This window comes from Panthera pardus, unplaced genomic scaffold, assembly GCF_024362965.1.
Source record: "Panthera pardus isolate Hobbes unplaced genomic scaffold, ASM2436296v1 HiC_scaffold_13, whole genome shotgun sequence".
NCBI lineage: Eukaryota > Metazoa > Chordata > Mammalia > Carnivora > Felidae > Panthera > Panthera pardus.
The window spans coordinates 23,474,628-23,490,491 of record NW_026526688.1 but is presented as its reverse complement, the minus strand read 5'-3'; positions in this window follow the sequence as shown (position 1 = coordinate 23,490,491).

The following is a 15,864-nucleotide window of genomic DNA, read 5'->3' as shown; positions in this document are numbered from 1 at the left end:
TGTTCATTTTTCTCTTTTGTATTCACTCTTTATATAATCAAAGAAGGCAGTCACTGTTGTAGCAGTAGGATTAAATCATCCCACCTTATCAACTCTAGCAAATGGCAGGATTTTTCTCCTCTCCCCAGTATTTATTTATCAACCTCAAAATAGAACATAACAAACCAAATCTTGACTATGTCTAAGGAGAGGGAGAGAAAAATTATTTTCTACCCATAAAACCAATAGGAAATCAAATAAATGTGGTTTCTCCAATGAAAATTTGGGCAAACAAAAGGGCCATCTGCCCACTATAGCTGTCTATGTACCCAGCACTACAATGTTTAGCCTTAGGGATTCAAGCTGAATAAAATTCAGTAGCACCCTCCTCCATTACTAGCTTTAGGGATTGAGTAGACACGTACAAAATAGTTATCGCAGTGATGGGATAGTACTATAACAAAGGTGTTAAAAACACGCTCTTTCCTTAGGGATAGAAGTGCTCAATTCAGTTAGGCTTGTGGAGGTCAAAGAATTATCTTGGAGGAGCGCCTGGGTGGCTCAGTCAGTTAAGCAACCAGCTTTGGCTCAGGCCATGATCTTATGGTTTGTGCGTTAGGGTCCCGCGTCAGGCTCTGTGCTGACAGCTCAGAGCCTGTAGCCTGCTTCGGATTCTGTGTCTCCCTCTCTCTCTCTGCCCCTCCCCAATTCCAGCTCTGTCTCTCTCTCACTCAAAAATAAATAAAGATTAAAAAAAAAAAAAAAGGAGGGAGTGCCTGGGTGGCTTAGTCTGTTAAGCGTCTGACTCTTGGTTTCAGCTCAGGTCATGATCTCACGGTTCATGAGTTTGAGCCCTGCATCAGGCTCTGCACTGACGTCATGGAGCCAGCTTGGGGTTCTCTGTCTCTCCGCTGCTCGCTATCTCTCTCTCTCTCAAAAGAAATAAATACACATTAAAAGAAAGTTTTCTGGGAGAAAGAGGTAAAAACATAAGATCGTATTAGCAGTAATTAACCTTTGTTAAGGTAGGCAAAGGAATAGTATGGTTAAAATAAAAGATCATTTGCTAGTGAGGGAATCGGGGATTAAGTGGAATAGTAAGGTTTTTAATTTGCAATAAAGAATCTTAGAAAAAAAGAAGTGAAAAAATTACTAAGCAGTATTCAGGGCCCAGTTGAGGTTGAGAACTAAATATTTCATGGTACACAAATTTGTCATTTGTCATATCACAGAACCTTCATAGTTGTGTGATTTTTTTCCCCTTGAGAATGCGTTAGCAGCCTCCATTTAGGATTGGTCATGACAAATGGATATACAGTAAGGTAAAATTTTCTCACAAAACAGGTACCATAATCCTAGGACAAAAATTAAGGGAACTTAATTCTGGACTGAGAGAAAAGGAGATTTCATTAATTGGGTGGGAATTAGAAGATGCAGAAGGCAACAGAGATGATTTTTCAAGTAGAGTCTGCATGTTGCTTGGAAAACCCATCCTTCAAGCACAATGTTCAGAAGATCTTGGGAAAACAGCTGTGTTTCGTGTAAGTTCAAAGTGGTGCTGAGTCTGAGCTATGGGAGAATTAATTTCATGGGTCTGCATGCTGAAGACCCATGGACCAGAACCAAATATTATATTATTCTCTACCTTTTACTCAGACAAATTTCTAACGGCCTTGTTCTTATGGCAAGAAATTTGTGCACTAGTCAACACTTTCTGTAAAGAGACAGGGGTTATGCCAGACTGCCTGATGACCAGCACCTTCCCGCAGATGTCAACAATTTATCCTGCATCACAACTCACAATTAAAATATGCAAATATATTTATTTAAATTCTTAAATTAAATTATCCTCTCTTACCTATTCCAGCCATGCAGAAATTATCAACCTCATCTGCCCCAGAATGTTCTCTCCTGTGATAACTCTGCTTTTCTCAAGGATGCATACCTCAACCAAGTGGCCAGTTCTAGTTATTATGTGTTCAGAGTGAAATAAACGGAAATTTTTGTTTTGTTGTTCTTTAGAAATTTTCTGCTAACATTGACAGAGTAAGGATAAATGGAGATAGTTCAATCACACTGCCATCATCCTTATCACAGCAGTAAACTTCACTGAAATTTTTAGATTAAGAATGGTTTCTCTTTAATTACAGCAGTTTCAGGTCTACAGCAAAATAGGGCAGGAAGTACAGAGAATTCTCATATACCCCAGTCCCCCCACTCAACAACCTTCCTTCTATCAACATCCCCCAACAGAGTGGTGCGTTTGTTATAATTGACTATATGTTGACAGATCATTATCACCCAGAGTCAATAGTTTACATTGGAATTCACTCTTGGTGTTTTCAATTCTATGAGTTTGGACAAATTCTACAGTGATATGTGTCACCATTGTGGTGTAATACAGAATAGTTTCACTTCCCTAAAAAATCCTTTGTTTTTTCCTATTCATCCCTCACTCTCCCCTAGTTCCTGAAAACCACTGAACTTTTTCTCTATTCATATTTGCCTTTTCTAAAATGTCATAGTTGGAATCATATGGTCTGTAGCCTTTTTAGGTTGGCTTCTTTCACTTAGTAATATGCATTTAAGTTTCCTCCATAACTTCTCATAACATGATAGCTTATCTGTTTTTAACGATAACTAGTATTCCATTGTCTGGGTATACCACAGTTTATTTATCCATTCATCTACTGAAGGACATCTTGGTTGCTTACAAGTTTTGGCATTTATGAATGAAGCTTCTATAAACATCCTAGTGTATGTTTTTAAGTTTTCAAGTCTTTTGGATAATTACCAAGGAACAATCATATGGTAACAATATGTCTAGTTTTATTTAAAAAAAAAAACTGTCAAACTTTGCATTGCCAAGTAGCCGTACCAGCTTTCATTCCCTCCAACAATGAATATTGTTTCTTCACATTCTCACCAGTATTTGGTGTCAACAGTATTTTTATTTTGGCCATTCCAATAAATGTACAGTCATATGCCATTATTGTCTTAATTTACAGCGCCCAGTAACGTATGATGTCAAACATTTTTTCATAAACTTACTTGCTATGTGTATCTTCTTTGGAGACGGTATCTGTTCATATCTTTTGCCCATTTTTCAATTGGGTTGCTCATTTTCTTATTGTTGGATTTCAAGAGTACTTTACATATTTTGCTTAACAGTCCTTTATCAGATGTGTCTTCTGCAAATATATGCTCCCAATCTGTGGCTTATCTTGTTCTACTAACATTATTTTTTGCAGAGAAGAAATTTTTAATCTTAATGAAATCCAACTTATCAATTTTTTTCATGGGTCATGTCTTTGTGGTTCTAATTGCTTTATTATCTCTTAAGAAGCTTATGATCTCTAAAGTGAGATGCCTATTTCATTATTATCTTCTGGTCTTTATTCTCATTTTTCCCCTCTGTGTTCTCAGAGAGTTTGTGTGGCTTTTCTTTTCATTAATTCATTTTTTTCTGGGCCAAATCCTCTATTTATCTGCCTTCTTCTATCCAACTGTACCTGGGTTTTTACTGTGAAGTTTCATGGAAAGTAATTTTTTAAATAATCTTGAAAACAAGTTTAAAGTATTTTTGTGAATATATCCTAAATAATATATTAAAAGGGATAAATGTCTTGAATCTCTAGAAGGGGGTCCTCCTACTATGTGAAGGAGATTTTCATACCCACTGTCACTTCTCTTTGTCTCTTCATCCTTCTTTAGAAGCTACCATGCTGGTCCCGGGTTGTCTTATAGTCTGACAAGACTTTAATTACTTAAACCAAGATGTAAATTGCATTATTCAAAATCCAAATTTTTCTTAACACACAACAGGTCTTAATTTAAGGAAAAAATGAAAGCAAAAGTCTGGCAGTGCATAATTTAAAAGATTGGAAAGAAAAAGGAAACCCTAATCATTGGCAGAGCCGTGGTCATGAGTAACATCTCTGCATAAATATGTAGAGTCCCCTCAGGGAAGGGTCCATTGTTATGACTGTCTATCTTCTTTAGAAGTAGTTCACTCTTAATGTACCTGCTACAGTGTCCTTTTCACAAAGGCATGAGGCAGTGAAATGGAAGTCTCTGACTAGCTCCTGAGGCTCCTGTGGGCTTCCATGTCTTAGGAAAACACAATTTTTACTTTTTGGACAAAAGAATTGTCTGTGGGATTCTGCCAGAGTATCTGTCTTCTTTCCAGGGTAGGGAACGAAGGGAGAACATTTTGTTTCTCTCAGGAAGATAATTATATAGTAGTTCTCAGTTTTGCTTTTCCACATGGTCTCATCAACAGTACATTTAGCAGAAAGACTTCAGATTTCTAATAGCCACATGATACTCATTCACTTTTTAATGTCCAATCTATATTTTACCTACTTATATTTTCTCTATTTTGTAATATATTCCTATGCTGACACCACCATCTTGCCATCCAGATTTTATTTTTTTAACTTGTATAAAGTTACAAATTTCTTCCATGGGAAAGAGAGTGAGTTATACTTCTGGATTCTGACTTTAAAAATGTGGAAAGATATTTGTGAATAAGTCCTAAGTGATAAGCAGATGTGTGGAAAATAAAATACTGTGTCCCAGAAATAAATGGCAGAGAGATAAAAAAGAAAAACTGAGAAAAAAGATAATTTAAGATGATTGACTATATTTTGATAACCTTAGAGGGTCAAAGACTTTAGGCAGGGTTAAAGCAAAGCCAGGGCGACTGCTGGTTTTAGTGGAGAAATTTACTGTACTGGAAGTTTCCATTAGAAGCCTAATTGACGTGTGTTCTTAAGATCCAAGCAAGAAATGGCTTTTCTCTTTAAGTACCAATTCTAGTAACTTCCAATGAAACTGGAAAGTGAAAGCAAGATAAAATAGTGCAAAGAACAGCAACCACAAGACTTAGGAATTAGAAAAGTGTGCTGGCCTGAAACAGAGGTATCCCATAAGTCTGCATTTGTAATTTACTGCAGTTGATTCTGATTAGGATGGGTTCACTTGAATTTCTTCACATCGTGACTTCATCTCAAGTTGTTCGGTTTGTGAGTGCAAGACACAGGAGGGTGATAGATAGTGAAAGAAGAAAAGCAATAGAGAAAAGCTTGGAATCACATTTTTTTTTTTTGACTAGAGAATTTTCCTACTTAATACCTTTGGATGAAATAAGAATGAGTTTCAAATAGAATGTCATTCTAGTTCACATTAAATATTCTTGACTACTCTTAAGAAAACCTATCAGTGTTGCTTTCTAATCATTCCTCATGGATTTTATTTTGTTACTTTTTCATTAAATGTATGGCTCTTTTCTGAATCCTTTCTAAATACTCCAAGCTCTTAAATTGTGTAACCAAAAATGTGCACAATACCCTGGCCTCTCCTTGCTGTATGTATACACTGGGAAGATCACCTCTTAAATGTCAGTGGAGTGAGTATCAAAATGAGAGTGCAGCCACAAATTTAAATATCAGAAATTTAATTTAACTGAAGAAGAAGTGTCTGTTGAGTGGAAAGGAATCAATGTTCAATGATCATTAGTCCTCTCAGTGACAAATTAAAAGTGAAGTGACTGAGAATGGAACAATTTTCCATTCCCCTGAAGGAAAACAAGAAAAAGAAATAATGAATTTTTAAATACCTCATTTTTTAAAGTTTATTTATTTATTTTGAGAGAGGGAAGGAGGGGCAGAGAGAGAGAGAGAGGAGAAAGAGAATCCCAAGCAGGCTCCACGCTGTCAGAGCAGAGCTCACCGCAGAGCTCAATGCTTGATGTCGCGAACTGTGAGATCATGACCTGAGCAGACATCAAGAGTTGGACACTCAGCTGCTGAGCCACCCAGGTGCGCCCCCCCCCCAAAAAAAACCCTCATTTTAAAGCAAAACAACAACAAAAACAGGGAAAAAAGCTCACAGGACACTTGTTTTCATCTCCTGTTCGGACAAATGCAAAAAGAAATGCCCTATTTAAGTGAGATGGCTGGTATGTGAGTTGAGAAAACATTGAAAGTCTCTTAAATCAAATGTTAAGAATAAAACCTGCCTTACAATTATTAATAGCTTAACTTTGCATATACTATTGAATTTTACTTAAGATATAACCTAAGAATGATTTTTAAAGTTTTATTATTCGTTTTCTTAAAGTTTATTTATTTACTTTTGAGAGAGACAGAGAGAGTGTGAGCGGAGGAGGGCAGAGAGAAAGGCAGAATCTTAAGCAGGCTCCACGCTGTCAGTGCAGAGCCTGATGTGGGGCTTGAACTCATGAAACCAATGAGATCGTGACCTGAGCCGAAACAAGAGTCAGAGGCTAACTGACTGAGCCACCCAAGCTCCCCTGAGTTTTTAAATTTTATATAACCATTTTTCTTATATTTAAAGTACTTCTTGGACAATAACTTTACATTTTTATAATTTTGAAATTTTTTGTAACTTATATAAAGTTCTAAAGTATACAAATCATACAATTACTCTTGAATATTTAGATTCTATGCAATATAAAAAGCTATTTCAGTTCCAAAGAAATTCCCTAGAGAATGGTAACTTTTAATGATTACTGCTTTTTTTTAAATTAAAGTATGTTGACACTGTATTATATTACGTTCACATGCACAGCATAATGATTTGATATTTATATACCTTATAAAATGATCACCATAAGTCTAGTTTCAGTGTGTCAAAATACATGGTTTTTACGATACTATTGACCATACTCCCTAGATTGTGCATTAAATCCCTATTTCTCATTTATTTTATAACTTGAAAATTATACATTTAAATTCCCTTCACCTATTGCATCAATCTACCCACCACACTCCCCTCTGGCAAACAAGTATTTGTTTTCTGTATCTGTTAGTCTGTTTGTGTTTTTGTTTTTTGTTTTTTGGTTGTTTTTTTTTAGATTCCACTCATACGTACAGCCATATGGTATTTATCTTTTTCTGTCTGACTTATTTCATTTAGCATAATAGTTTATAGGTGTATCTATGTTGCTACAAACGGCAACATTTCATTCTTTTTTATCCTGATGTTCCATTGTATCACATCTTTTTTTTTTCCTAATTATTTACTGATGGACATTTACGTTGTTTCCATATCTTGGCTATTATGAATAATGTTATATACAAAGGAATGAATATGTCTTTTCAAATTAATGTTTTCATTTTCTTCTGGTAAACACCCTGGAGTGAATTGCCAGATCATATGGCAGTTGTATTTTTAATTTAAAAAAATTTTTTTAATGTTTATTTATTTTTGAGAAAGAGAGAGACAGAGTGCAAGTGGGGGAGGGGCAGAGAGAGACGGAGACACAGAATCCAGGCTCTGAGCTGTCAGCACAGAACCCGATGCAGAGCTCAAACTCACGAACCACGAGATCATGACCTGAGCCAAGGTTGGATGCTTGACCGACTGAGCCACCCAGCCGCCCCTGTATTTTTAATTTTTTAAGGAAACTCCATACTGTTTTCCAGAGTAACCACACAGATTTTCATTTTCACCTACAACACATGAGGGTTCCCATTTCTCCACTTTCTCACCAACATTTGAAAATTCTTGTCTTTTTGATACTAGCCATTCTAACAGGTATGAGGTGATATCTCATCATGTTTTTTTTCTAATTTAAATTCAAGTTAGTTAACATACAGTGTAGTATTGGTTTTTATTTGCATTTCCCTGATGATTAGTGTTGTTGAGCATCTTTTCATGTGTCTGTTGGCCATTTGAATGCCTGTGGAAAAATGTCTATTCAAGTCCTCTGCCCATTTTCTAATCAGATTATTTGTTCTTTTTGATATTGAGTTGTATGAGTTCTTCATATATTTTAGCTAATAAGCCCTTGTCAGATATATAATTTGCAAATATCATCTGCCATTCAGTAGGTTGCCTTTTCATTTTGTTGATGGTTTTCTTCTCTGTACAAAGCTTTTTAAAATTTTCCATTCCAGTTAGTTAAAATATATGTAATATTAGTTTCAGGTGTACAACACAGGGATTCAACACTTTCACAAAACACCCGGTACTCATCACAACAAGTGCACCCCTTAATCCCCATCACCCACATAATTCATCCCTCCTCCCACCTCCCTTCTGGCAACCATCAGTTTGGTCTCTACACTTAAGAGTCTGTTTCTTAGTTTGCATCTCTCTCTTTTTTTCCCCTTTGCTCATTTGTTTTGTTTCTTAAATTCCATGAAATCGTATTGTACTTATCTTTCTCTGACTAACTTATTTTGCTTAGCATGATACTCTCTAGCTCTATCCATGTCATCGCAAATGGCAAGACTTCTTTTTTTAATGGCTGAGTAATATTCCATTGCATATATATATATATATATATATATATATATATATATATATACATATATATATATTAGCCATTCGTCAGTTGGTGGGCATTTGGGCTATGCCCATATTTTGGCAATTGTAGATAATGCTGCTATAAATATCAGGGTGCAGGTATTCCTTTGAATTTGAATTTTTGTGTTCTTTGAGTAAATACCTAGTAGTGCAATTGCTGGATCATAGAGTAGTTCTATTTTTAACATTTTTTTTTTTTGAGACAGAGACAGAGAGTGGAGGAGGGGGAGAGGGAGAGTGAGAGAGAGAATCTTAAGCAGACTCCACGCCCAGCACAGAACTCGACGCAGGGCCAGTCTCACAACGATGAGATCATGACATGAGCCAATATCCAGAGTTGGACGCTTAACCAATAGAACCACTCAGGCACCCCTATTTTTAACAATTTGAGGAACCTCCATAATGTTTTCCAGAGTGGCTGCACCAGTTTGCTTTCCCATCAATAGTGAATGAGTGTTCCCTTTTTTCCACATCCTCATCAGCACCTGTTGTTTCTGGTGTTGTTGATTTTAACCATTCTGACAAGTGTGAGGTGATATTTCATTGTAGTTTTTATTTGTATTTCCCTGGTCAATGATGTTGAGGAACTTTTCATGTGTCTGCTGCCCATCTGTGTATCTTCTTTGGAAAAATGTCTGTTCGTGTCCTCTGCTTTTAAGTTGGATACAGTCCCCTTTGTTTATTTTTTCTTTGTTGCCCTTATCTAATGAGACAGATTGTTTAAAAATATTGCTGACATTGATGTTACAGACCTTATTGCCTATGTTTTTTTCAAAAAGTTTTATGGATTGGGGTGTCACATTTAAGTCTTTAATCCATGTTGAGCTTATTTTTCTATATGATATGAGAAAGTGATCCAGTTTTATTCTTTTGCATGTAGCTGTCTAGTCTTCCCTGTACCATTTACTGACAACACTCTCTTTTCTCCAGTATATATTCTTGTTTCCTTTCCTGTGCATTAATTGAAATATAAACCTGTGTTTAATTTTGAGCTCTCTATTCTCTTCCATTGATCTATGTGTCTGTATTTGTGGCAGTACCACACTGTTTTGACTACTACAGACTTGTAGTATATCTTGAAATCCACAAGTTTGAGAACTCCAGATTTGTTCTTTTTGCTCATGGTTGGTTTGGCTATTTGTGGTTCTTTTGTGATCCCATATAAATTTTAAAATTATTTGTTCTAGTTCTATGAAAAATGCCATTGGTATTTTCATGGGGACTGAATTGAAGCTATAGATTTCTTTGGGTAGTATGGGCATTTTAACAACATTAATTTCTCCAACCCATGAGCACAGTATATCTTTCCATTTATTTGTGTCACCTTCAAATTCTTTCATCAATGTCTTAATTTTCAGAGTACAGGTTTTCCAACAACTTAGCTAAATTTATTCTCAGGTATTTTATTCCTTTTCATTCCATTGTAAATGAGACTGTTTTTTTCAATTTCTCTTTCTGTAGCTCATTATTAGTGTATAGAAATGCAATATGTTTCTGCATATTAATATTTTGTATCCTCAAATTTATTGAACTCATTTATTAGTTCTAATAGTTTTTTGGTGAACTCCTTAGGGTTTACTGTATCATGTCATCTGCAAATAGTGAATGTTTTGCTTCTTCCTTTCCCATTTTGATGCCTTTTATTTCTTTTCTTGCCTAATTGCTGTGGCTACAATTTACAAGACTATGTTGAATAAAAGTGGTGAAGGTGAGCATCCATGTCTTCATCATGATCTTAGAAGAAAAACTTTCAGCTTTTCACCCTTGAGAATGATGTCATCTTTGTATTTGCCATTTATGGCCTTTATTATGTTGAGGTATGTTCCCTCTGTACCCACTTTGTTGAGAGTTTTTAATTATGAACAGACATTGAATTTTGTCTAATGTGTTTACTTCATCCATTAAGATGATCATATAGTTTTTATCCTTTGTTTTGTTAATGTGGTATATCACTTTGAGTGATTTGAAATATTGAACCATCCTGGCATTCCTAGAATACATCCCACTGGATCATGGCACAACTGATTCCTTTAAAGTATTGTTGAATTTAACTTGCTAATATTTTGTTGAGGATTTTCCCATCTATATTCATCAATGATACTGGCTGTAATTTCCTTTTGTGTGTAGTGTTTTCCTCTGGTTTTAGTATCAGAGTAGTGCATTCCATCCTTTTCAATTTTTCGGATTAATTTGAGAAAAAAGGTATTTCAGTTAGTGTATTATTTAGCTCTTCTTTAAGTGTTTAATAGAATTCACCTGTGACAGTGTCTGGTTCTGGACTTTTGTTTGTTGGCAGTGTTTTGATTACTGCCTCAATTTCATTAGTAGCAATCAACTGTACTCAGATTTTCTATTTCTTCATGATTTTGTGTTGGAAGGTCATATGTTTCTAGGAAGTCTCCCTTTTCTCCTAGGCTGTCCAATTTCTTGACATACTGTTGTCCATAGTAGTCCATTATAATCTTTTCTAGTTCTGTGGTATAAGTTGTAGCTTTTCTGATAGTATTTATTCAGACCATCTCTCTCTCTCTTTTTTTTTATGAGTTTCGCTAAAGGTTTTTCAATTTTATCTTTTCATAGAACTAGCTCTTAGTTTTAATATCTTTTTTTTTTTAGTCTTTAGTTCATTTATTTCCATTCTGATCTTTGTTATTTTCTTCCTCCTATTAACTTTGGGTTTTGCTTGTTCTTCTTTTTCTAGTTCCTTTAGCTATAAAAATAAATTGTTTATTTGAGATTTTTCTTTTATCCTGAGGTAAGACCCTCTGACTATGAACTTTCCTCTTAGAACTGCTTTTGCTGAGTTCCATAGATTTTGAAATGTGTTTCTTTTTTCATGTCACAAGATATTTTTCGATTGCCTTTTTTATTTCTTTATTGACACATTAGTGGTTTAGTAGAATGTTTTTTAGTCTCCATTTATTTGTGCTTTTTCACCTTTTTTCTTATAAGTGATTTCTAGTTTTATACTGTTATGACTGGAAAAGATGCTTGATGTGATTTCAATCTTAAATCTATAGAAACTTGTTTTGTAGTCTAATATGTGGGTGGTCCTGAAGAATGTTCCATGTGCACTTGAAAAGAATGTGTATTCTACTGTTTGGGGATGGCATGTCTGGGATAGAATGTATGTATATATTTATTAAATCCATCTGGTCTGTTGTGTTAAGGCCAATATTTTATTGATTTTTCTGTCTGGATGATCTATACATTGATGTACGTGGGTGTTAAAGTTCTCTACTATTGTATTCTCATCATTTTCTCCCTTTATCTTTGTTAATAATTCCTTTATATATTAGGTGCTTGGGTGCATAGATATTTAGTTATATCTTCTTGTTGGGATGATCCCTTTATTATTATGTAATGCCCATCTTTGTCTCTTGCTCACATTTGTTTTAAAGTCTATTTTGTCTGTTATAAATATTGCTAACCTTTTTTTTCATTTCTATTTGCATGGAATATCTTTTTCCATCTGTTCACCCTCAGTCTGTGTGCATCTTTAGATATGAAACAAGTCTCTGATAGGCAGCATATAGATGGTTCTTGTTTGTACTTATTGCCATTTTGTCTGTTTTTCTCTGGTTGTTTTTGTAGTTCTCTCTTCCTTTTTTTCTTGCTCTTCTCACTTTTGTTTTGATGACTTTCTTTAGTGTAATATTTGGATTCTTGTCACTTTATTTTTGTGTATCAGTTATAAGTTTTTGGTTTGTAGTTACCCTGATATTCATATATACATATATTTCCCAGTCAGTTTTAAGTTGATGATTGCTTAAAATTGAATGCATTCTAAACTCACTATGTTTTTATGCCTCCCTCCACACACGCACGTTTTATGTTTCTGATGTCATATTTTACATCTTTTTATTTTATGTATCTCTTCACGACTTAGCGTAGTTATAGTTTATTTTATTACTTTTGCCTTTTTAACCTTCATACTAGCTTTATAAGTTTTTGGTCCACTACCTTTATTGTATTATTGCCCTTTCCAGTGAGATTTTTTTCTTGTATATGTTTTCTTATTTCTAGTTTAGACTTCTACTTTACAAAGTCCAAGCCCCTTTAACCTTTCTTTTAAGGTTGGTTTAGTGTTTATGAACTCCTTTAATTTTTGCTTATCTAGGAAACTTTGTTGTTGTTGTTGTTGTTGTTGTTGTTTTTATTTTAGTTATTATTTTTGGAGAGAGAGAGAGAGAGAGAGAGAGGAGGCAAGTAGTGAGGGACAGAGAAAGAGAGGGAGAGAGAGAGAATCCCAAACGGGCTCTGCACTGTCAGTGTGGAGCCCAATGTGGGGCTCGAACTCACAAACCATGAGACCATGACCTAAGCCAAAGTCAGAAACAACCAAATGAGCCACCCAGGAGCTTCTGGGAAACTCTTTATCTCTCCTTTGATTGTGAATTATAACCTTGCCAGATACAGTGTGAGTTATAAGATATTGCATTTCAGCTCTTTGAATATATCATGCCATCCCTCTGGCTTACAAAGTGTCTGCTGAAAAATCAGTTTACAACCTCATGGGGGTTTCTTTGTATGTGTCTAGTTTTCTTTTCTTCTTTGTATGTATCTGTTTTTCTCTTGCTGCTATTAACATTCTCTATCTTTATCTTTTGACATTTTGATCTTAATCTTAATCTTTTGCCATGTGTCTTGGTGTTCAATCTCTTTGGGTTAATCTTGTTTGAGACTCGGCTCCCTAGACTTAAGCCTGGATGTCTGTTTCCTTACCTAGGTTAGGCAAGTTTTTAGTCATTATTCCTTCAAATATGTTTTTGCCCCCTTTTCTCTCTTTTCTCCTTCTAGAAGCCCTAAATGCAAATGTTAGCATGCTTGATATTGTTCCAGAGGTCCCTTAAAATATCTTTATGTTTTTTTTTTCTTTTGCTGTTCTGATCAGATGATTCCTACTACCTTGTCTTCCAGATCACTAATCCGATCTTTTGTATCACTTAAACTGCTGTTGATTCCCTCTAGTGTATTTTTCATTTCAGTTACTGTATTGTTTAGCTTTTGTTGTTATTATCTTATGTTTTTCTATCACTTTGTTTAAGTTTTCACTGTATTCATTCATATTCTCTAGAGTTTGGTGAGTATCTTTGTGGCCATTACCTTGAACTCTTTTATTAGCTAGATTACTTACCTCTGTTCCATTACGATCTTTTTCTGAGGTTTTCTCTCTCTTTCTCCTTCTCTCTCTCTTTTTAGAATGCTTTCCTCTCTCTTCTCATTTTGACTCTCAGTGTTTATTTGTGTGTGTTTGGCAAATCAATTACCTCTCCCAGTCTTAAAGGAATGGCTTCATATATGAGATGTCCCACAGAGCTCAGAAGCATAACCCCCTTTTCTCACCAAATCCAGGTTTTTAATGAGCATTTCCTGTGTGAAATGTGTGGTAGGGCATTGGCTGGGGCCTGATGGGTGTGTGGGGCTCTCCCCTCAACCTGACTGGCTGAGGCTCTTGCTGTCTGGAGGGACTCTCCCTTGGGCTGGCTGGCTGGTATAATATGCTGTCTCTGGGGTCATGTGTGCTGTTCTCCCCTACCCAGCTGGGTGGGGTACCATAGTCACTTCAGCTATAATGGTGGACAGAGCTCTCTCTCTCTGGCCCAGCTTGCTGGTTGCCCTGGCTGCTGCCACAGCTGCAGTGGTGAGTGGAGTTCTACCCCCAGATCAGCTGGCTGAGGCACAGTATTGGCTGCCATGGCTGTGGCTGTGGTCAGGGCTATCAGTGGGGCACCCCACCAAAATTAGCATGTTAAAGTGAGAGTTTCAAGATGGCATCTGCTAGCATAGGCACTAACAAGGTAGATTATGCTACAAAAATGGCACCTGTTTCCCTGTCCATGGGGAGGATCTCAGCAGTTTCTTGCCTCTCGGGGAGACACCCCCACAATAGTAAGTGAGTCTTCTTCACCTATATTCTGGATGCTTTTGCAATTGGTATATTATCACTGAGTCTCATGACAAGTGAGACTATCCATGGGCCCTTTAAGAGTAGATCCTCCTTTTCCTGTAGCTCTATGGTTTTTCTGTTGGTTTTCAAAGCCCAGATATTGGGGGCTCATGTCTCTTGTGATCTAAGGGTTGGAGTGCCTGCTGTGGCAATCCAATCCCTTGCTCTTCAGGGGGAAGTTCTGTGTTTTTGAAATCCCTCCCCAGTTGTCCATTGCTGTACCTGGAGTGGAGTTTTTCTTCTTTTGGCAAGACCTTATTTCCACCACTTCTATCCATCTCAGTGCTGTCCTTTGTCCCTCATTGTGGAGGCTCTGTTCATCTAGTTTTCAGGGCCTTTCCTGAGAGAATTACTCTATATGTAGTTGCATCTTTGTCATGTCGATAGAAGGTGAGCTCAGAATCTTCTTATGCCACCATCTTGAATCCTCCACCCTTAAGTGATTCCTTTTTGATGTAAACAGTCCTTTAGATATTTTGAAAGTATTACAGAGGAATGTGTCTCCTGCAGTTAGGCTCTGGCAGAAAATATATTATCTTTAAGAGAAAAACAACTTCAAAAATGCATCTTTCAAAATAATAGTGATTTCATTGTAGTTTCTTTCAGTAAAACTAGTATAACCCTATTTAACTATTATTATGTTAGATATTATTCATAGAAAATAAAAGAAGCATATACTACATTTTATAAACTCAGTATTTCCTGAGTATTCGCTGAATTAGGGATCAGTAGGTAGATTGTGACAGAAAATGAAAAAATGCTAGCCAACTTTGAGGGCACCTAGAATGCAAGCAAGACCAAGAGAAAACGAATCAATTCACCATGTAAATTACTTATATGAACAAATGAGCAGGTATGCATTGCAGAAAAGTAATTTATAGAGTGCCTTTATATTTGATCTTTAGTTACAAAATTGTATGTTATTTTAAGCATGTCTTGATAAAAGTTGTTTGCAGATGAAAGTTTCATATAAACTTGACTTCCTGATCTCAAAAATAAGTCTTTTATAATGCAGCATTGGAAACACTGTATGTAGTTTTATGCAGCATAACTATGATCATGTTTTATTAAATATAAGGTGCATTTTTTAAACATTTTAGTATGTCTTAAATCAATTTGTATTTTATAATCAATAATGTTTTTCAATCATTGTTGGTATAGGCTGAGATCATTTTTTAAAATTTTTTTTAACGTTTATTTATTTTTGAGACAGAGAGAGACAGAGCATGAACAGGGGAGGGGCAGAGAAAGAGGGAGACACAGAATCTGAAACAGGCTCCAGACTCTGAGCTGTCAGCACAGAGCCCGACGCGGGGCTCGAACTCACAGACCATGAGATCATGACCTGAGCCAAAGTCGGACGCTTAACCGACCAAGCCACCCAGGCGCCCCGGCTGAGATCATTTTAAATTACAATTTCTTCGTGAGTTTTGGACCACATTGGTGGTGTAAATTCAAAACATAAACTTAGTTGTAGTTCAAATTCTCAGAGGAAAATCACTTTTTTCCTTCTAATATCCAGTGTTAAGGTTAAGACTTGCCAGTTTCCTTACTCTCTCAATTTGGTGGTTTCATTTATTTTTACCTTTACACTACTG